The following is a 24,672-nucleotide window of genomic DNA, read 5'->3' on the forward strand; positions in this document are numbered from 1 at the left end:
ATGGGTGACTGTTTCCTTTTTATAGACGCAATTTTAATGGTTTTCTTTTTGGCACTTTTCAAATAGGGTAAAAAAATTTCAATTTCAACGCTTCAACTTTTAGGGGCTTTTTTTTTTTTGTAATTTTGTAGAAATTTTCTTTATAATATTTATTTAAAAAAAATTCTTTTATCGAAAATTTCAAAGTTATTTTTATTGCATATTCGGTAGCGTAGTACGCAACTTATTTGAGTATATTTTTTTTTTTTTTTTTTTTTTAATATTGTTTATTAATTAATTACGCGACTACGGACCTGATATCGAATCTAAAAAAAAAAAAAAAGAAAAAAAAGCAACAACAACAAAAGTCGTCTTACTAATTATAAAAGTTTAATCTCTAAAGGATTGACTATATTAAAAGAAACACTAACACAACTGTGTGGGATATAGGTGAAGAATAAAAATGAAAACATAGAAATCTTCCCAGACGTAAATGCGCATACATACCAACAACGAATGAATGAATCAAAAGGTAATCGAATCTATGATTGTGTTTATAAATAAATGACTTGAACTATGACCACTGAGCTCTTTGCAAGAAATCTTCAAAGATTTTAAGAAAAATTATCGAACAAAAGACCGATAAGAACAATATGATGGAAATTGAAAGTAAACTTTATAAACGAAACATTTAATTGCCCAAGGAATAGACGAAAGACATAGTTCAAGATTTAAGGATGCACATCCAAAAAAGGAAAATCTTTTTTTATACCTTTGAGTAGTCGAACTAAGGAATACAAATATGTTTTGAATAACTGGTTGTATTGTATTGGGAGCCGGCCGATGAATATCGAAAATTGCTTAGATATCATTAGAGTAAGTTTTAAAATGAGAACAACGATTGCACAGGATTCAAGCATGGGCTGACGAGCTGTATTCAATATAATAACGATTCGTAAAAGCGCTTAAGACGTCTTAACTTTTTAAAGAATTTCACAACGACCTTTACATACGTGTACGTCCATTCCTATCGAAAATCATTCTACTGAGGGAATAGTTTGAAATATTGTTATCGGGGAAACGAATTGAAGAGCTTTGCAATCAAACAATAGCCAACATTAGGAACATGTTCGATTGAAAAGTAATAATGGAAACCATAAGATCTAAGAAGCGCCAAGAGACGAACGGCTATTATAACTTGTAAACTCCACGTCCAAGTAGTAGGTGGAAAAATGTTTTCTTAATGATTGCAAAAAATTATTAACAAATATGTTTTTTTTTTACAATTAACCACTTATCAAGTAGTCAGCAAGTTTTAGTCAGGCCGACTTTAATTTAACTACTACAACAGTCAGGGTAATTATAAATACTTTAGTTCTCCCTCAACAACAGAAGAACTTTGTATATCAAGTATCGTCTGAAAATTATAACATATGTATGAAGCGTTACCCAAACGACAAAAGGGAAAATAGTAATAATATAAAAGATATCTGCAAGATCACTTTCCATAATGCAAGCATCGGGATTATTATATTCATAAAAAATGTTTAGTTCCGATTACGATATCTCTGATGTCAGATAGTTTCATTGAATTATTTCATCAATTTCATTTAAACCGTTGTAACAGGCGTTGGAGGTATGTGCTTCTGTCGATCTGTCTATTTGTCTGCCTATCTGATGTCGATCTGGCTTCTTTTCTCTTTTCTTCTTTTTTGAGTTGGGTAAACAAACACCAAAACTAAGTTATTGGCTTCAAAGTTATCCAAAAATTTTTGAAATTCATGCCTGCAAAGCGAACTAGTTCGACTAAAGGAGTCATCTACACTAAAATGTAGGCGTAGAACACCTCCGCCTTCTGAATTCACAAACTGCAACTGATAAAACGATAACAGTTATACGACCTGCACTTTTGCAGTTGATCTTAAAATTGATGAAGAAAAATGGAAAATGGGCGTCTAAGCCCGCCCAACGTACTAGATAGTGGTAAGGGACATTTTATCTTTTTCGAGATTTTTCCTATAAAGATGGCGAATGTGAAAGATTCGTCTACAGACTTTTTTCAATCAATTTCACGCTTAACTAAATGAGAGAAATCTGAATTGGAAAATTTCAAGTCATTGCAGAAAAGTATCGAAGAACATTTCCTGCCGCTGCAAAGCGGACAGACATTTTCGTATGATATACGGCGATGAGGAAGAAATGAAACATTCTCCTCAAGTCAGGGGATAATTACGATAGAGAAGAAAAGAGAAGAAGAAAGAAGAGAGAAAGAGAAAGAGAGAGAGAGAGAGAGTATTAATAATAACTAAGGATCACTATCTGATTATTTTTTTGTATCGTTCTATGATGTAATGTTTTTATGTATTTGTGTTATTTAGTTTTTAATTTGAATTTTTTAAATGTGATATACGACTGACTGACTGTCTTTGTATTGAAGTTAATGATTCTGTCTAATGAAAACGAATACGAATGCAAAAGCGAATGACAGGATATTTAGTATTGTTAGCTGACATTTAGAACAGAGGACTTGTTTATCATAAAAATCAGCTCTACTAAATTTTATTATTGTGTACTTGACTAAGGTAACTCGGCAGTTTAAAAAAAAAAGTCTTTTCAACAACATATCACAAAGGGATGATTCAATTGAAAAAAAAAAAAGAAGAAAAGCAAACTCCACTGTGAGGTTAAAATGTTCTTAGATGTCTTTCTCCTTCTTTAGCGTTACGAATCTTACGTTTTTTGCGAAATTTTTCTTATTTTTCATAAAAGAGTTTTATTAACTTTTGATATTACAAGCAAGCAAACAATGTGTTGGAATGGAATTGACAAAAAAAAAAAAAGAAGGCGAAAAGGTTCAACAATCGCACCTAATATGCTTCATTATTGTTCACATAAAGATGCGCTAGATGCGGAGCTTTTTGACAATCTGTTCGAAACGCGTGTTGCGCATTACGAAATCCCGAAGTCGAAGTTTTTTCTTAGGTATTTTTATTTTTTATTTTTAAAAAAACTAAAATTTATATCAACTTTCTCTTATTAATCAGTCAATGTAACGACTATCTATTGCAGTTCGAAGGGCGAAAAGAATTGCTTTCAATTTTGATTCAAATAAAAGATTCATCTAGAACGAGTGCAAATTTATGAAAATGCCACCAATGGGTATTTTCGAGCGCATTGCTACGAAACGAAAAGATTCGTAAGTACCGAAACTTTATTCATTTTATTTAATTCTATTTATGACACGAACGAACGCTTAGCTTTGCACGACTTGAGAATTGAGACTTTAAACCAAAGGTTTTATCGAAAATCCTTAGAAGATGGGAAACAGAACAGAGAACAGAACTATGCGCCTGCATATATGTAAAAGAATTTCGCTAACCCTGAACCCAACAAACTTCGCATTCAAATGAGAGAAATGATTATAACTTAATCGATTTCGCTCCGCATTGCTATAAAGTAAAGAAGAAAAGCCGTTGGAAAATGTGTGCATAGAGAGAAGACTGTAGGCAAATGGTTGTGTTGTTATATGTAGATTTGAATTTGTAAACTCGTAAAGCCGCTGAAGTCGATCAATGAACTTAAGTCTTTAAGTGATTCAGCTCGATATTTGACGACCATAAAGATTGGATACAATCTCGACATAAGTCATTTGAAAGTGTTTTCAAAAATATATTGATTTAGTAATTTGCCAAATGCTTCGTGGAAACGTGTACGCAAAAATTTAACGTACTTCCTTTCACAAACGAAAAGCAAAATGAAGAAGAAGAACACTACAATGCTGAAAATTTCGTAGAGCTCTTCATAGCTAACTTGATCTCAAACAATCGTTGTACTCGCATCTATCAAATTTGAAAGTGAAGTTCTCTTACTCAACTCTTGATGATTGCAGCTAATTGATAATGAAATATATGTAAGCTGTAATGTTTACATTCTAAGGATTGCATTTTCAACCATCCAATGAAGAAAAGGTAAATGCATGAGGTTAGCCCTACACATTAAACTTAAAGAATACTTTTTACTCATCGTTGCTCATCGTTGATGAAGAAGGTCGCACTAGAGCCTTGAATTTTTTTTTATGCTTGAAGTATAAGTTATTTGGTTTTTTTTTTTTTTTTTCTTTTGATGAGCGTCTGTTAACATTGAAAGCGTACCAATTTAGGTTTTATTTGGTAATAACGAGAGGACTCATAAGAAATATATAAGTTTGACTGCCGTCGTCCTTGGAAAGCGTTTTCGTAATCGAGAAGGAATTTAACAACAATTTCCCCCGTTCTCGCTAATATGGTGAATATGTTAAAGGCCAGCGCTTGCTGGATATGATGTTCTGTTTTGGTTAAATGTCGGCGGAAAAGCATTAATAATAAGTCACATTACCACATCTATAAGTTGCAACCGCGACAGATATGATTCATTATCTCGAAGATTGCCTTTTTAAAGATGACTCGATTGATGAATGGATTTAGGATGCAGCTAACCGGCATTTCAGCTTTGATAGCACAGCACTTAATTAAAACCTTGATTGCATTCCTCAATTTCGGATCGGATCGGATGAAATTTTCTCAACGTTATAGAACTAATTGTATGTATGTCAATTTATAGGTAAGACATGAAGGCGCCGTTTGAAACGCTATGAAAAAAGAATGAAGGAAATCGATGTTTTTCGTAAGGCAAATAGCAGGCGATGGAGCAATGGTCATTAATTAAGGCCAAATCAGCCTTCGTAGAGTAAGTATTTTTATGTGCACGAAAATAGCCATAAAAATTTTCAATGTAACATTATCTTTACCGTTATTGTGTTAAGCATTTCCACGAGCAGGTAAATAGATACTGAGAAGAAATTGCCGAAAATGGCGCGCGTAAATCATTGCAAGAGAATTTTAAACTTTAGGATAATAAAACGTGTAGGCTCTTTTGTCGTTAGAACGGCAGTTACTTACTTATAAACTGATACACATATTATTTGCTTAGAATCTGAAGATGTAGGACGAGTGCGATGCGATAATCTAGAGGAATTTTGCAACCAGTTCTTCTTGACAACATTGAAGATTCCAGTTTAAAGGGAAGGCACTGAAAGCAGAAAGATAAGGGAACAATTGCGCTGTTGAGGACATTGAAAGGGAAACAGGAAATATTTCTCCAAGGAATATAAAGTTCTATCTACATATTTAGATTAATGGAAGCTAAATGAAAGCTCGCTAGATTAGGTTTTCAGACGAATTGGACAGACCCACAGATGAGGGCAATATTAAGCGGAAAAATATAAAATACGGCAGATGTTGTGACAACATGCAAACAATTTGACCAAATATTTACATAGATGCATTCAAAGGTTCGAGAAGAGTGAGATGGTGGCTTGATGTTAAGAAAAAAATTGAAATTTTTAGATATCTCTGTATGATGCGAGAGAAGTATTAAAAGGGCTGCCTGAATTTCACTGACTTGATAGCTGAGAGCTGAGCTCTTTCTTAACCTTTTACCTTTAAGAGTTTCTTTTATATTGTTGCTTCAATTTTACCCGATCAATGTTTTTCCTTTTATAAACTTTTCTTCGCGATGATATTCTCACACAAAAAAATCGTTTTGTCTAAATTTACAACACGCGAGAATATGAATTATTTATTGTTTACTTTTTTCATTTATATTTAGCCTTTTCGAGGTTTTTTTTGATTGTCTAAAAAATAAGGAAACACATGAGATTGCTTTAAAAATTATTAATATTTTGTTTTGTTGTTGTTGTTGTTGTTTTTTTTATTTTTATTTTTATTTTTTTTTAATGTTCGGTGTTCTTGATGCCTTTGTATTTACCGTTCTATTTTATTTTTTCTTACAATTCATTTTAATTTTAGTTTTTTAAAAAAAAAAAATTTGTTTCATATTTAAAATCTTGTTCAATTTATATTTCTTTTTCTTAGTTTTATTTAATTATTCATATTTCTCTCTTTCCTTTAACGTCTTTTGAGCTTTTGTTCTTAACTTCGTAGTTGTTTAATTTACTTTTTTTTCGTAACTGGTCTCGTTATCGTTGTTTAAATATTTCTTAAATTCATTTTATTTTATTTTCTAATTATTACTAGCATTTTTTTCATTTATTTATTTATTTATTTTTTTTTTTTTTTTAAAGGAAAAAAATTCTATAAAGGTTATTATTAATAAAAGCAGCCTTGATTTTATCTTGTTATTAAATTCAACTAAGTTATGTTTTTTTTCTTAATTTTTTTTTTTTTTTTTTTCTTTACTTGAAATTGATTTTTTATTTTATTTTTGTTTATATATATATATTTAAATTATTTTTTCCTTTTTTTAATTTTTTAGTTTTTAGTTTTTAGTTTTTGTTAACTTTAAACTATTAAATACCACATAAAGCACTACTACTTAAACACATGGAATGAGTTTAAATTTGAATTAGAAAGCTGGATTATAATTAAAGATAACTCTCGGTTAGTTACTATGCTTTATAAACCGTTGCTTGATTTTTGGATTTCTTCTTTTGTTTTTATATATTTTTTTATACACAAACAGCTCGCACTAACATTTAAATTTAAATTTGACTAAAAACATATAATTATTTTTAACTAGTTTTCTATTTATTTATTTATTTATTTATTTTTTTTTTTTTTAGGAATTATGAAGTGACAAACTTTTAAGGAATTCTTTTTTCAATTTTAATTTTTACGCTTTAATAAATTTCACTAAGACTTTGATACCGAAAGAAAAAGGAGAAAAAAAAAAAAAAAACAGGAGAAAATATATTTCGTTAGAGAGTCTGAATAATATAAGACGAATAAAAATTGAGGCAACACTTTTGTTTGTTTACATATATATATATATATATATTTATGTACATATATGTATATATATTTATGTATATATATATGTATATATATTTATGTGTATATATATATATATATTTATGTACACATATGTATATATATTTATGTATATATATATGTATATATATTTATGTGTATATATATATATATATTTATGTATATATATATATGTATATATATATATATATGCGTTTACATATACATACACTCATGTATGAATTTTTTACTGATTTGCTGATTAGTTTTCATTTCATTATTTAACGATATAATGCATTCTTCATTATTATTTTTGTTGTTGTTATTTTTGTTCTTTTTATTCTTATTGTTGCTACTGATGTTTTTGTTGTTGTTGTTGCTATTGCTATAGCTGTTATTATTGTTATTATTATTATTCTTAGAGTTTTTAAATGGTTAATCGATTTGCATTGAAATTATTAATAAATTCTGTTTGAGAAAGAAAAAAAAATGGTTTTCTTTTGGTTTTTTATTTTATTTTTTATTTTTATTTTTTTTTTTAACAGCAATGACGGATTTATTGATGGACAGGTTTTTTGTTTCTTTTACTCGTAATAAATTTTAGAAAATAATTGCTCTCTCTTTAGGCATGGTTTTCTCCTAGTTAACTAATACAACAACATTTGTAATAATAACAAATTTCAAGTGTCTTATTTTCTTTTCCGCTTTAAACTATTTTATGTGTTAGACCATATCGAAGCACATTTTCGATAAAACTGATAATGATGATAATAATAATAATAATAATAATAATAATAATAATAATAATAATAATAGTATTAATAATAATAACTAGCCAAATATTTCAGTTTCTTTTTTACGAAATTTTAAACACAACGAATTGTTGAATACACTTTAAACGGTATATTTGAAGCGATGTACATGTGCTTACGTACGTACACATATAACTACACGTGTATACGTTGTTAGTTAATGAATATGGCATTTACTTCCGGCTTACAATTTATTATTTTGTTACTCCAGTCAGCGAGCTAGGTGCATAGCTAGCCAGTAAGTCAATGAGTTAGCGGCAGCCTGTTAGGTTAAATACTGACAGTAAAGGTAGCAAATAGAAATTTAGTTCGGTTGATTTTATAGTTAGTTTAACTCTTTCAATTGCTCACTTTTACTTAACTCGTTGTTAATACTGACGTTAACAATAGCAGTAGTAATAATAATAATGAATAACTATGAGAATAATAATACCGTTAACGCGTATAAGCTGGTAAACGCTGGTTACCTCTTGTATTGTGTGACTGCCTATCAACTACTAACTTTTGATGGCTGTTGTAAATTTGTTTTCCTTTTTTTTTCTTTTTTGTTTTTTTTTTTTTTGCTACTAGTTTCAATATGGCAAACACAGCATGCAAACACAGACACACACACACACACACTCACAGTGACACACACGGTTTGAAATGGAGATAAAAAGAGCAGAATTTTTTTTTTTTGTTTTTTTTTTTTTTTTTTGTTTTTCGCGTTGGTTGCGAGTTGCGTGTTCAATTTGTCTTGACAATCGTTATGCGAATGGTAATCGAGATTTTACATTGACTAAGGTTTACCGCCGTTTATATGCCGAATACTGTATAACACTAACACAGCAAGTGTCTGCATAATGTGGAGACTTGCGTTGTGCTTTACGTGCAGTGTGTGCAGACATTGACTGCACTCTTGCTCATAACATCTCATAATTATTTAAAAAGAATGAAAGAAAGAAAAAAAAAAAGAAGGAAATTTTAAAAAAATATAAGCAAAAAATTAAACTCGTGCAACAGCATAATTGTTCGTTTTCGAAAGCCGGCATTTTAGAGTCTCGTTTTTAAGCAACGCGCATGACTTCTCCAAAACTATTGAGTTAAGTTTACAGAGATTTTTTTGTTTCTTTCTTTCTTTTTTTTTTTTTTATTCTTCTTCTTTTCCATGATTGCTGACGAGACATGCGCGTGCTTTAAATAAGAACCGGAAGTTCTTATTGTTCAGCCGCAACAAAAATACTAACAACAACAACAACAACAACAAGCACAATTATAAAAGCAGCTGTTGCAAAAATCTTGTTGATGACGACAGAATTTTTCTTAAAAATATATCTTTTTATCCGGTATTTGAAATTCCACTGTCAAAGCATCTCTACTATAAATAAATTATAACAGCAGCAGCAGCAGCAGCAGCAGCAATAGTAGTAGCAACAACAACAACAAAAAAAAAACAAAAATTTAAACTTTTCAAAAAGAGTTAAGTAGTAGAAGTATATTCGCATAATCTCATCGAGAGGCATTTGCTTGGAATTCTTGACCTGAGACACAATTCGGTCTCTTGAGGTATATGTATAAATCTTTAGCTTTAGTTAAATGTCATTTAGTCTAGTTATTTTAAAAAAATCCACAAATTCGTAAAATTATTTTGCGTCACCTAAATCTTTAGTTGACTGACTCCGGCATTCAATGCTGGCTATGATGGGAGAATATGTATTAAGTCAACGTTCAATATATTTGTAGAAGCGCAGAAACTTGAACGACTCTATCACATTTGCCGAACAAACGGAACATTATCACAATTTATTGCTGCTGCTCTTGTAATTAACAACAGCTCAAGTCAAGGGAAATCGTTGAGTGTACGCTTTTGATAGTAGTTAAAATTTAATTAATTCTCTCTTGTGGAGAGTACAGATGAAAGTCAATCTCTTACCAAACTTAAGATGCGTTCTCTCAATCACTTATTTTGTCCTTCTCTTTTGCTTTTTTTTTTTTTTTTTTTTTTATATAATAATTATTTTCTGCAACGAGAAAGCTGTAGAAAATCGATCTCTTTCTTGCGTACAATCTCAAGCTAAATTGATCTCTTGACAGGCGGCTGTTTACGGAAGAACCGGCGAAAATGTTTATTCTGCTGTTATTAAAATCGTTCGCTAGAATAATAAAAATCCTAATTACTCTCTACTCTAAAGTAATAAAGTAGTAAAGTAAGTTGTAAAGGTAATTGGTTGGGCATCAGCTACATAATGCCGCCTCTATTAGAGAATGTACTTTTTATATTGTAAAGGATGGCGGCAGGAAAAAAAGAGGGTGAGAGAGATTACAGCATTTCTATCTCAGATTGTCGCTCTGTGCGCTCTGTTATCTTTCGTAGCAAGAGTAAGTGCGTTACTTTTGTAATAAGATATTTACTTATTTTCTCTGACTTGCTTTCTTGAAAATTTTTGAAAAAGCAAGGGATCTTTTTAACAAAGCAAGATCCAAAAATCCCTACTTCTTAATTAGCGTTTTATTTGTGAATAATTAAGGCGATAATTGTTTTATGACAGAGACAAAGAGAATATTCTCACTAGCCCTTCATTCTTAGATCGACAGTGGGTGAAAAATTAAAGCCCTAATTAACCTTTTCTAGAGGACGGTGAAGATAAAATGATGAAAGTCGATAACGTAAATTTTCGAATTCGAAAATATTGTCAGCTTGTAACAATACATAATAGGTAGAGTAGTAGTTTATTTAACCCTCTCTCTCGCATAATCGAACTACATATCTTTATAATGGATCGTACTACGAAGAGATTTGTCGGCCCACAGCTAAAGGCTATTCATAGTTTATATTCACTTATCTATATGTAAGCATAAACCATTATTATTATACAAAGGTTATTTTTGCTGATTTCTGATTTCGAATTATAGGAAAATACGAAAGAAAATCTTTAAAAATAAAACAAGTAAGAAAATTATATTCGACTGTGTCGGGAACTTTTATATCCACCAGTTCATGTTTTATTTTTATATATTTTTTTGAGATTCAAAATTTCCACCAAAAAACGCATAGATCGGAGGGAGCCTTACATTGAAAGATGCCTTACAAGAATGGCTTGAGTGTTGGCAATTTTTTGATATTTTTCAAAATTAATTTTTTTTATTTTTTTAAATAATCAAATATTTGCCTTAAGATCTCCTCGCCTATTATTTATTATTCGATTAATTTTCTTTCCATTTCAAGAAATTTTTTGGTAACTATTATAGCTGCGTTGCCCCTTAAGCGACCAAAACCAATTTGTGTTTATGTTTAAGCAAAGTCGGGTGAGCAGTTTGGTTATCGCGAGCAAAACCAATCACGGACTCAACTGATAATTGAATTAAATTCGATGAGGACAAAAAAGATATATGTAAAATAAACTTTTGCTGTTTAGCTACACCTGACAAGCATTTGCTAAAATCTTCTGAAGCAACATTTGAAGGAACACTGATAATTTGAACTTACAGTAATAACGGACTAGAGTTTATTAAGATCATCATATAGCTAATGTTTGTGCAAAGTAAACGAAGCAATCGTCAACTAAACTTAAACTACTACTATTTCTAAACATTTCTATCTAGCTTTAGATGAATCTTTGATTGCTCAACAACAACATTACGACATTATAAAATTCATTCAATATATCGATCGTGTATTGTATCATTTTATATATGAAATCAACAATCAAGGTAACGCTAACAATAATCATTCGATTATCGTCGGCTGTCGGCTGTCGGCTGTCAATCTCTTAATATGGAATATAATTTCAGTTGAAGACGACGATTGAAGATTTCGTGTATAAGAAAAAAAAAAAAAAAAAAACAAACAAAATTAAATTGGCCTTAGATTCTGAACACATACACGTTTTAGCAGCAATTTATAGATAATTGTACAAATTAGAATCCATACGTAAATAATTCCTTTAAATTATCCATAATTCTTGAATCTGTTTAGCAGATTTTGCAACTTAGCTGGCTGAGGATTATAGAAAGACATTTTAATGTCAAGTTTTCATTTCTACTTTTGCGTGTTAAATGAATCGGGAATCTTTGAGGGATTTGTTGTACATTCCAAAAGGAAAAAAGAAGACGAACGAATCAAGTAGGGAAGGAATACAAAAGTCAGGGAATAGAATCGGAAGGAAGAGGGAAAAATTGGAAAGAATTTTATACCTTCGACAAACTTGCCAGTAAATTAGTTTTTTATATTTCGCTACTCGAGCAAGATGGCTGATACCGTTGGGTGTGGCTTATAAATAATTGGTTTTCGCAAGAGAATATTTGAAGCATTTTAAAAAGGCAGGAGAAAGACTCTATCTCAAAATCCCGACAATATGTTATGAAAGGCGAAATAATGAAATACAGCAAATATGGGAAAGTGTCTAGATATCCGAGATGTCAAAAGCTTCTCATAAGCATTGATCACAAATAATGAACGGTAACAGATAGAGTCGTCATACAGGACGAAATGTTATATCAATAATAGGGAAAAACTATTTTTTTTATTTTTTTTTTATGTTTCTTTGCATTAAGGAGATTTGTAGTAATGTTTTCATTATATAACGAAAAAATTTTTATACCTTAACGATAAATCCTATTCAATAAATTGCTCTATTTCCATTAGGAATTGTTGAAAGGGAAAAATCGACCCGTTATACCCGACTACCATTGAAAAAATCAAATTTAATCCACATTTGCGAGAATTGGCTTAAAAATCCATGCAATTGCAACACACGCACTAATGAATCCTTCAGAAATCTTCTTCTTCTAGCAGTTTAAGCCCGATGGCCTAAGCTTTTCCTCAATATTAATTTAACGTAATATATTGCTTTATTAAAACAAACTAGACGCAATAAATAAGTTTCTTTTCTAAGATAGAACCGATAACGTGTATGGCTGGCCAGTGCTCAATTCTTTTTCATTTACTCTAAGAATTTATTTCGCTAGTCTAGAAATAAATTTTCTTTACTTTTTTTTTTTTTTTTTTTTTTTGTTTTATTTTATTGTTTATAAGTCGCTCGATACGCTTAATATGATATAGATTTATATGTCCATGACTGTATATGGCTAAATTGATTTTGTTATTCAAGACTCATTTATTACTCTACGATAATGGATATTCAGGAATCGTCTTAATGCGGATATTGTTTTCCTTGTTCATAACACAATATATATATGTTCATAACATATATATATATATATATATATATATATTAAAGCAATATGTTCTAACATAAAATAAGGTTTTTCTTCGATATTTTATGACATCTTTTATAATTTTCTCTTAATTTTTTTTGCTTTCTTTTCGTTTTTTCCTCAATTAATTTTTAAAAACGATTTTATGATGATTTTCCGTTTTCATCTCTTTACATTAAATCATGTTATCGGTCACTTTAATAAGTAAATAAACCGAAAAAGCTGACATTTATGATTTTCATTTACGGCACACGCACACACCGGGTGATAAAAGAAGAGGAAGAAGAAGAAAAAAAGAAAAAAAAATGAAAAGAAGGACAAAAGATATTCATTAAAAATGCCAAGCACATGACATCAGTTAAACGTTCTCTCATATGTTTCCAGTAATAATCGTATAAAATTACATATGTGCGATACGGATGAGTAAGAAAAAACGCAGACAATAGAGAAGAAGATATGGCGGCCGGCAGGCTTTTCTTGTTATAAATTTTTGCTCAAGTAGGCCAAAATGAAATGATTACAACAGTTTTAGTGGCTCAGCCATGTAAATGAATTGAGATGAGACAAAAAAAGACGACATATTGCCGCACGATGAAATCTTTTTTTGAATTCATTTGTCAATTTCATCCATCGTCAATGCATAGCACACAAACAATACCATATCCAGATCGATGATTAAGGGACATAGAAAAATTGCTCTTCTTCCGCCCATTGGAATTACTGGAATATGTATATTAACCTACCGCATACCAGCATACCGTATATCGTGTCATGAAGGCTTATCGCGATATCACGTCTACTGGGATGGGGGGTGAATAAAAATACTGCAAAAAAAAAAACAAAAAATTCCGATAATCTTACTACTTCTAGTTTAGAGCTAAATTTTCCCAAAACATTGTTATAAGGGAAGACATTAAGCAGATGATGAGTTGCTTGATAAGTACATATTAGCCAATGTAAAATATAATTTTAGTGTACCGGATTTTAAAAGCGCATTATATGTAAAATTTTACACTAATTGTGAAAGAATGACGCAAAAAACATCAGACACTTTAAGTATTGAAGAGATTACGATTTTGGAATGAATTTCAGATGAAAAAATCCCCATTTTATCCATAATTTCCATTTACTGCGTTCTACACGTATACACGTTTAACGTATCTTTAAGAACAACAAAAATTACATATAGCTTGGGGAGAATAATTAAGATTCATGTCCCAGGAAAACATACGACATTCACTTTTTTTTATACCCATCACTGTAAGATGATAACGTATGTAACACGCAAAAGGAAATTTCAGAGACCGCATAAAGTATATATAATTTTGATCAGCGTGAAATTCTGACTTGATTTAGTCATGTCTGTCCGTCTGTGTCTCTGTATGATATGTGTTGTTAGCACTCTGCTGGTCGCAAAAATGAAGATGTCGTCTTTAAAATTTCGTGGAAACATTGCAAGTTTCTGCAGGCACGTTGGTATTAAAAACGGGCCAAATCGGTGGGAGCGGAAGCTCCAGCGCAGTGGAATGTAAACTGAACGCAACTCAATTTATTTTTTTAACAAAAATTTTTCGATTTTTGCTCGTTACTCCGAAATTATAAAAGCTAGAAGTCTGAAATTTTCCACATTCACTTTGCGAAGCACTGTACCCCCTACGCGCAAAAATGGAAAAAATCCGGCATACGCACACAATATTACAAGTAATTTAATTTCGTTTTCTTCACTTTTTTGAGGTTCTATGCTTATTTATTATAAGGCAAACAAGACCGAATTTTTAAAACTAGTTTGTACACTTCCTAAATGAATGATGATATATTATCGGCCTAAAAATGGGTTAATTTTAAAATGAATATGGCAAACACCGCGAGCACATTTTTCTTGATACCATTAGCGATATGGGTATCAAATAAAATAATGCGAAGAACATAGTGCTGGGTAGTGCTGGGTGAGGTTCTGCTCCGCCGGATATAACTTTCTTGTTGCTTGTTTTTTTATAGTATAGACAAGCACTCAAGAAAACGATGCGCAACAAAAATGAGTACGAGAAGAGAAAAAAATGAAAAGCAACGGCTGTGCGCCTAAGTTGGTATGACTTAGCACTCACTATAGACCAGGAACACTACACAGCTACTCATGTCAAGTTTATGCGAATATGTACAACACCCAAGAGGAAAGGAAAGGAAACGAAAAAGAGAGGATAAATTGGTTAAGAACCATTTCCTGAATCGATTTCAGCATGTCTGTTCGTCTGCCCGTCCGATTTGTTACGTTGACATGTTTTATCTCAAGGATGGAGGCTGTTGAAAATTGATCGGATCGGCTCGGTTCAACACTTTCAAAAAGTCGTTAAAAGATAAAAATTTGTATTTCTCGACCAAGGTTGCAAAGTGCAAAATTGTGTTTCAAAAGTGTGCATGATTATGCAAAAATTGGAGAGAAAAGCACAATTTATTGAAGCAATGAGCTTCCATTTTTAGTATTTAGGGACAAGGATAAGTGATAAATCGTATAAAGGCGTAAGACGTGGAAAATATGTAATGCTCGTTCTTGTTCGGCTATAAATGTTTGCTTTTTTTTTTCTTTTTTTTTTATACCTGCCGTATGAGTGACTAGTTTAAATCACTTTGAAAGTAAAAAGTGGTAATTAACTTACAGTTGTCGTAGGGAGGACAGTCGCTCGATCAAAACTATTTTAACAGAAATTTCTCCTCCTCGCCTTAGGAAATGTTTGTAGACAACTTTACGACACATGTCTCTAATAGCCTTCAAGTCAGATAGTTTTCTATATTTTCAACGGAAATTGTTAGTATTTTGTGCTGAGTTTGAAAGTTCTAATGTTTCGGTTATTACCGCGTTCGGTTGTATGCGAATCCTATCTATTTTTAAATTGGATCTATATCCGTTTACTAATGACATATTTGCTACTCAGGACAAATCACGGACAACCTAATGGATAGACTAATGTGATTAAACGAACTTAGAATTTAAATCTAATCAAAATTATAAGCAAGATATACTTTACATAATCTGTAAAGCCTGTGTCGAGGCGTTACAAGGTGAATTATAAAATTCTTCAGTGATGCATAGGAATACGGGATTCGAGTGCACACTATGCTAAAATCCATGTAATAATTGAATGCTGAACCCCATCACCTACTTAGTTTGTTTTATGAGTCCATTATCACACTTAAGAAAAGATCTCCATCGTAAGATGTGCACGTAAAGCTTTAGCGCTTAAACGAGGTCGGGTCAAAGCAGACGCATAGGACACTCGATTTTAGATAATCTTTGACATCTTCGGCAAAGATCATTGAAGGCATGCCCGACGTCATAACGACTTGGAAAAACTTTAGTGTCTTATTACAATCGATGTATCATTTCATTCGAATAAAAAATTAAAGCAGCGCAAAACTATTTTATAGAATTATGTGCAGCTAATGTAATTCGCATCTGGCTGTGTACTATGATAGTTGAAGTAATGATTTAGGTTTGAAAGAAACTTAACAAAGTATAAATATTTTTATTGTTTTCTTGTCTTCTTGTACTTAAAATCTTAAGAAAACAAAGCCGAAAAAAAAAAAAAATGGCCGACGATTCTACCCACACGAAAATGACTAAATTACATGTTGTTGGCAACTGTTGAACTCATATATCATTTTTAAGCTAACAATATCAACAATTAATAATAATTTAAAAGATAATTAAAAGTTTCGCATAGACACACACACAACTACATAAAGAACGCCCACTTAAAAGTATTGTAACTTTGATGATAGTAGTAGTGCTCGGGTGCTGGTAAAGGGTTTGCGATACGGTATTATGCACAAGTATAATAAGGATACACGTATACATATACATATACATACAACCATCCATATATATGTATATATAAGCTCTTGTGGTGAAAAGTTTATTATTTATACCAAGTTAGAGAAATTCAGTCATATATATGTATGTACTAACACATATATGTGTAGGATGAACCCTTACACAAGGGTACATACGTAATATGCATGTTTGCATTTGTATTGATTTCTTTAAGTAGTTTAACATAAATAAAATTTCCGTTATACTATAAATAGGAAATATATATACATATATATATCTATATATATATATATATATATATATATATATATATATATATGTATTTATACAGACACAGTATTCTTTGTACTTTTACTCATAATTTGCATCTAATGTCTGATTACGCATTTTTAGCACAAAATATTTTCTTTTTGTTTTTTTAGATACTTAAACACGTACAACCCACTTGAGTGTGAAATTCAAGTTTCGTATGCACACATGTATGCGTTGAGGATGTGTAAAATTTACGTATATTAACTTGCTGTGAAAATTTTTAAATAAAACTTTTCTTTTAATAACATGTATGTACAAAGAATCAAGTGAAGATAGAGTACATGTGTATATAAAATTTTGAAATTTCTCTCTTCCTTTATAGATTTATATATTTTTAAAATTTTTTTATGGCCAAGTCGATCCCCTCCTTCAACCTTGGTATTATATTTCGCATTGACTTCATTTACATATAATTACGCAAGATTTTGCAGACCTCGCGATTCCATGCTTTATAAGGTAGGGAGGGCCGAGATCATGCGGCGAACAGATGAACAAAACGGGGCTAAACGATTTAAAATTTGACCTTAACTAACAAAAAATAAGTGAATATATTAATAAAGAAAAGTTAGACGAACCATAATCGTACAAGGTTCTGTTTCAATATTGTTTGTGCGAGCTGTTTAACAATGTTTTCTACAGAAAGGCGAATAGCTCCGTCTATTCGAGTCCCTTATGTAGAAATGTCTGAGGAATATCATTACACTTCCATTTCCTGATAATAGTCGGACATCAACCCCAAATCTTATCCTAACCAAAATGATATTCACCTCTGCAAGAATTCGTCAAGGGAGAGATTGCAAACACAATGATATGGCTAATATACTTTTAAACATTACTGGATTACTTTACTACATTCATCGAGCTAAAAAGAAAGAACAAAAACAAGTTCGAATTGAAAAATTGTACAGATGACCAATGCATTATAACCCGCATTTACAATTAATTAAAAGTTGTCGGTATACAAAAAGACTATTAAATGAACGCAGTCCGCTCGTTACGGATGTGCAACAATACGTGGATATATTGTTTGGATTATTGTACTATGTACTAGCGCACACGTGCATAGATTACTGTACATATAATTGTAGGCAATGACATTAGCCTTTTTACAGTTAATTACTCTCTGCATATGCGAAACTCTAACGAGCGAAAATCTTACGATTTTAATTTCGATATAAAAAGAAGCGATAAGTGAGCTAACTTTACTCAATCTCCTTAGACTTATGCCCAAAAAATTTTCAGTGTGAGACATAGGTGTCGGTTGAAAGTTTGAAATCCTAGTATGAGCAGACTCAGATGACTCAAAAGACTATTCTGAATTAATAAAATGAAGATAGGAAATCAAATACTATGAAATTCAAAATACCTATAAGTCTAGCCGGTGGCTCCAGACTTCTTTTGCTGATCTATCTGATTATCATTTAAATAATATACCAAATTGAACTAAAATATTCGTTGCTTTTTTTTGCTTTTTTAAGATTACGGTTAAATATTTTCGATGGTCACGGAACATGTGGCACCATGTTGTTAATGAGAAAAATACACCGAATAATATCGTATCGTGTTCAGTTGCCCAAATATTAATCGTCTAGTAAATGTAGCGTTTTCAATAGTTTCCTTTTTTCAAGTTTTTTATTTTTTTAAGTAAAATAATTAAAAATATGTTTTTTTTTTTTGTTTTTTTTACTTACGTTAGTAAATGTTTGTGATCGCTGCGACGTCAATTGTGGCGGCATTGCTGGTCTCATACTACCTTGCGGTGGTGCTATTTGTGTTATGGACGCTGCCGAAATGAAACGTGGTTGATGCATCATTTTTAATCGTATCTGAAATTTAATATTTTTCAAAGTAAAAAATAATCTCAATTTTCAAAAATTACATTTCCAAAAGTCTGCATTCGACATACATTCTAATACTTCCTTGAATCAATTAAAAATGATTTTCATGTTCGAACTTACGAAACTTTAGTACAAGGAGAATGCATTCAATTCAAAGCTTGTAAGTACAATTCCGTAGAGAGTGGAAAGTTGACATGTTATTAGTAGTAAGGAATAGCGTCACTATAAATTTTCCATAAAAATATTTGTTTTATTGCCTTAATCGATGCTTTGAATCTTCTACAGAATGTGCAAAAAAAATCATTTTCCGAATGAAATTTCGGTCTCTTTTCAAAGCGTCGCGAAATGACTTTCACGCTTGGCCTGACGTTAGAGCCTAGTGTTTTAACTATCGCCTTCCAACTTTACTAACACACTAGCAAATATCATTGAACACTATTCACACAGTGTTAATTTGAAAACAGTTCGAAACAGAGGTACGTTATTGTAGCTCCATCAAAACGATAATGACGAGCAGATACGAGACAGAGAACAATTCAAAAGTTTTCGAACCTTTTGCGAGGAGGGCAGTTCTTCGTGTTTGTTTATGAATTCAACTATAGAAATATAAATTTTCTTGCCGCTCTGTCTGCCATTTCACAACATTTAAAGCGACGATATTTTCTTCGAAGGGCACCGAAAAAGCGCCAAAGGAGGACAATGAGAAAGAATATTTGGACATGAAAGGGCGCTGGGAGGATTGTAGCTTTATGAAAAAATATGCCTATAACAAAGTTCGAAAAATTTTTTCCCGTTTTCTCGAAACACGATTATTTTATTTAAAACGTCACACAGCATAACTACAACAATTTTGATCTTTTCGATCGAATTTTTTACATAGTAAGCAAAATAACATTCTCTAATTGAAGTTGCAGGTTATTTTCGATAAGTTAATGTAAGCATTAGTTGTTAACAAAAAATTATACTTTTTGGTCAAAAACAGAACTCTCTGTCCATAGGCAAACCGATTAAATTCAGTTCTTTTAATTCAAAATTGCAACAGTGCCACTCCTTGCCGCAGAGCTCCCGCCAATAGAGATTGACCCCATTTTTACAAATTTCTAATATTTTCCAAAAATAATTCTGCTTTTTAATGGCTAAAGCTTTCGAATATTACTCAATTACCTCTCCTGCCATCCAAAGAAAAATTGGCCGGAAAACTTTTTTGCTTAGACTCTTACAGCGGGATTATCTTTAGGTAAATTCAGAGGTTCAAACCAATCATCAAGTGTAGAGCATGTATTTACTCTTAGAGAATGCTAAAGGGCCCGTCAGAGTGACGAAGATACATTAGATGTATGTGGTTTATCAAGTGATCTTATGTGTCACTATGCACCGTAGAACCACATTCTATTTCGACCAGATGTGCGTCTGTGTTTCGTGCAATATACAGTCAAGATTCTTTATCGAATGCAACAGATTGTTGATGGTTCGCTTGATTCACTTGATTCGCTTCTAGAAATTTCGACTGACTGACCATTAGAAAAATGATTAAAATTTTATAAAAAAAAATTGAAAAAAGCTAGAAAAGTCGGCACGACTATGAACGCCTATGAACTTGGTATAGAATCAAATAAAGGTCGCGAAGAAAGACCATGTCTAGATACCATAAAAGTTGCCAATGAAAATTCTCACACTAGAAAATCGGTACGTTTCTAAAACGAATTGTAACTGGCGATTAAAAGAAGGTAAAAGCCGAAAATGCTGCTCCAAATCGATCTTGATTAAGCTAAGATAAGGTTATGCTATATGCATGATGGGACTGAACGGTCGAAAGTCGGGTCAAACGATTGATACTAATTTCTATAGTCAGTAATTATCCAAATTGCTAGAAGCGATTCCCAAAGCGCGGCTGCAATCAATTTCTCTCAGCATATGGTATTGCTGAAAGAGGACCTGATGTTTTAAGGGTGTCCAGAAAAGTGCTCAATTTGTTTTTGAGTGTTGTCATAAAAATGGAAGCCTTATTAGCGCCAATCAAAAGCTATTAGTTCTGGCGAACGTCGTCCATCTGGTTTAACGATTTTAAAGTTCTCTGGCGGAGTTATTCAATATGAAATCAACGATCGCCATACTGAAAAGACAACCTAAGATGTCTTTTCGCATATTAAAGGTGCAATTGCGTCAGTTGTTGTTTCAGTGGTTCGTTGGGCAACAAATTTCATATATTGGAGCCGATCATATCACATTTCATTTCTTAAAAGATATTAAGCGTTTACTGTCGAGTTTAAGAGGACAATAGCGCGGTTTTTTTTGCGCGTCCGATATTGTATCACCTACATTTCTCATCATCCAAGATTCACCCGTCAAGATTCTGCAACTCTTTGCGTGTTAGTCATTTTTTTGCCATACAACTCGATTTATTCACAGCTCCCCCAAAAACTATATACCAAAATGTACATATTTTAACGGGAAAAGTTTCGTTACTGCATAAAGCTTAAATGAGGAGTTAAGTGCTAATATAGCACTTTATGGGTAGGTCTACGGGGCATGTGGCCCCATGTTTGTGCCTGTGGAGTTTTAACTACCCAGTACCAGCTTTGTGTTTTGTATTAATTGGTTACTACCCACTATTTTTCGATTGAATGAACAAAAGTTGTCGTCCAAATGTTTGATTGATATGTTCTATACTACGTGTGACTTATTGGTTTTCACATTTTTAATAAATATACGAACACTTTTTAAAAATGTTTAAAACTACTACATTCCCCAAAATTAATGTAGAGAGTTGATATTTAATGCATTTGCCGCTTAATCGATCAAATAGGCAGAGCTAAGTTGAAATTGAAGGAGCATTTAAAATAAATCGCATTTTATTTATTTTTATTATATTTTTTTTTTGTGATTCTATAACGGAAAAGAAAAAGACTTATCGCTCCAAATATTCGTCGATCGAAAATGGTCACAGTCGATATAGTAGGACGAATACAATTAAGGCCTTTCTAGATGTTTGAAGTTGTGGTTATAATTTGGAAGAGTCGAAGCACTGCACCCGGAATCGATGCACTCAATCTTTCGGTTAAATGTTAGATATTCTAACTATATAGACTATGCAGTAGTCTTACTTTACTGCCTTTGCTGGTAAAGCAAAGTGACGGCCTCCATACATAATACTTACCTTAGCAAACTGCAACTTCGAATATCGTACGTAAGCCTTTATGACTTTAAATAATAATTAACTCTTCTAGACCGTATAAGGCTTCAATACGTTTCATACATATAAACACACAGGCACACACATGCACGTTCACCTATTCCTACTTTACGATTTTCGATTTGATTTTATACTTAGCTTTTTGTTTGTTTACATACCGCAATCTTAGGTATTGGGCAAGAAAATGTCAAACGTAAAAATAAACCGGCGACAACTGCATTTATAAGAAGGAGAGAATTCGCATATGAAACGATGAGCAAATGTTAATGTAAAAAGCACTCTCGACAAATGATGAGAGAGAAATTACTACGGGCGTTGCTTTTTTTTTTTTTTTTTGTTTTTGATTAACAATTTGTTTGCTTTTTTTTTTTATGTTTCTAATGCAGGTGATTTTGTTTTGGTATTCGAGTTATTAGAAATTCATTTATTTTTCGTTTTGCTTTATATGGATATGATGATAATAAGTTAGGCCATATGTACATATGTAAAAAATAAACATTCGTGTAGTTTCTGCACTATCGGGGAAGCTTTTATTTCGTTTTGTTTTTTTTTTTTTTTTGTTTTTTGATTTACATTCATATAGATGCGAAAAACTTTCACTTTTTTCGACTTTCCTTTTTTTGTTTCTTCTCTAAGCAACAGAAAAAAGGCACTCTAGACAGTCTATTAAGAATTGGTATTAGTGTTTGATAATGATTGTGATAATTTTAACACGATTTTCGTTAATTTTGAGCATAATTTTCTTTTTTAATTTATTTTGTTAATACTTTTTTTTGTTTTTTATTTATTTATATTTACTGTTCTTTTATTGATTTTGACTAAGTGTAAAAATCTGGCAACTTTGGCTTGGTTGATATGTCAGCACGCACAGCTGAGGACAATAGCAGTAACACAGCCGCATCAACAAATTCATATAAACAAACACTGAGAAAATAACAAAAAAAAGAAATTATATCACGAAGGTGTGAACAGCGGCATAACGATTTGTCAGCAGGCCTCTAAATAGGCGTAAAATCTCAAAAGATGTTTGAATTTTCTTTAAATAATCTATTAAAGATTTTATGAAATATGTCCATTAATTTGTATTTGCATTTAAATAACACAAGTTTTTCTTCCGCAAAATATTTTAACTTAAAATGTCCGCTTAAAGAAGCTTTTATTATTAATTATTTCTTTCACACAAAGCAATAATTGATTTCCACACTTGCATAATTACAATTTGCGCATCCCATGTGTTTATTTTTCTCCTTGTCGGATGTCTCGCCGTCCGCGAACAATATGTATATACAAAAAAAAAAAAAAAAAAAAAAAAACCACACACATACAAAACACTTGACAGTATTTGTTTCTGTACGGTCTACACCTGACGCTTGTGTGCTTCAGTTTTGTTTTTGCTACAAATACACAAATATATATAAACATATGTATATATATATATATATATATATATATATATATATATATATGTATAAATATATATATATGCAAAGGCGTATATACGTTTTCTGCTTTTCTCCCTATATTGCTTTTTTATTGTCGCTTTTTCTTATTTTAGATTTTCCACGACACGCTATATTAAAGTCTTATTAAGTCTTACATTTCTAATAAATTTGTGAAACGAGTGTTTCTCATAAAAAAAAACTTTTAATTTCTTTTTTAACAATTTAGCAAAAATATATATTTAATGTTGTAGTATTCTTATTATTATTATTATTATTATTATTAATTGCCAGAAAAAACTTTGGCAAAAATCACGAACACGACAAGAAACGATGATAGTGGCGCAACAGAAAAGACGAAAACTCATCATCCAATGGTAAAGATCTCGTGTTTTTTTTTTTTTGCAGGAAAAAGCAATCGCAACGCTATGTAATAATTACTGTAAAGAGTAAGAGAATGTGTTTGTTCGCACATTTAGGTAACATAACAGAAAGAAATAAAAACAAAACACTTATACGGTTACGGTAGCAATATAGAACACATGCGCTCTTTATTTGAATTATGTGGGTTTTGTTTTTTATATTACTTGTTTATGCATGTTACGAGATTGAAAATTAAAGAGAGAGCCGTCGCGAAGCAGTACAGGAAATAATAGTACACATGTTTCTCTCACTTTTGCTTTTGTTTTTTTTGTTTTGTTTTTCGCATAACATACGTCGACTATTGCAGCAGGGTAACGTGTACTCAACTATTCATACCGTAGCGTTAGAATAAAGAACTTTCCTCAAATTAAACAATACATTATGTTATATGTCTCATATAGCTGCACATACATTTAGTTGATGCACATACTTATAACTACGCTTAAGATTGCCTTGAAATGTTTTTGTATGCTTAATATCTTCTGTTAAAACATAATAGCTGATGTTCTCTTTTAAAGACGAGTTTACAGATTCGGTTAAATATGTTTGCGCTTATGTTAAATTAACTTGCACTATGTGTCTAAAAATAATATAAAGAGAAAATCTTTCAATATCAGGGGGTTAATAATTCAATGAATCGATTTTGCTGGTGATTTACATTGACATACCAGGTTTTTTTTCTTTTCTTTATTTGAAGTAGACGTAGAACAATAATTATAATATTTAATTTTCAAAAAGCATCGGATGCAGATCAAGTCCACTAAAGCGTTCTACCAGCAAGCGAACACTTGCATAAATAACTTGCTGACATGTTTGCACCTGTCTTTTTATAATATTTGGTCGTT

General features: G+C 31.4%; 2 long non-coding RNA genes across 3 annotated transcripts; both read right to left on the reverse strand.

Annotated features, from left to right (window-relative positions):
• Positions 1 to 248: 248 nt before the first annotated feature.
• Positions 249 to 23,066, reverse strand: LOC119632085. 2 transcript variants are annotated; one of them, XR_005246736.1, is made up of 3 exons: positions 21,930 to 23,066; positions 18,626 to 18,760; positions 249 to 305 (listed from the first exon to the last, which is right to left on the reverse strand). It is a non-coding gene; the product is annotated as an uncharacterized LOC119632085 (long non-coding RNA). The 2 variants fall into 2 exon arrangements; XR_005246737.1 differs by lacking the exon at positions 249 to 305 and adding an exon at positions 6,594 to 6,674.
• LOC119632086 lies at positions 7,358 to 9,729 on the reverse strand. The gene is made up of 2 exons (XR_005246738.1): positions 7,725 to 9,729; positions 7,358 to 7,540 (listed from the first exon to the last, which is right to left on the reverse strand). It is a non-coding gene; the product is annotated as an uncharacterized LOC119632086 (long non-coding RNA).
• Positions 23,067 to 24,672: the final 1,606 nt, after the last annotated feature.

This window comes from Glossina fuscipes, unplaced genomic scaffold, assembly GCF_014805625.2.
Source record: "Glossina fuscipes isolate IAEA_lab_2018 unplaced genomic scaffold, Yale_Gfus_2 1, whole genome shotgun sequence".
In the NCBI taxonomy this organism is placed as follows: Eukaryota; Metazoa; Arthropoda; class Insecta; order Diptera; family Glossinidae; genus Glossina; species Glossina fuscipes.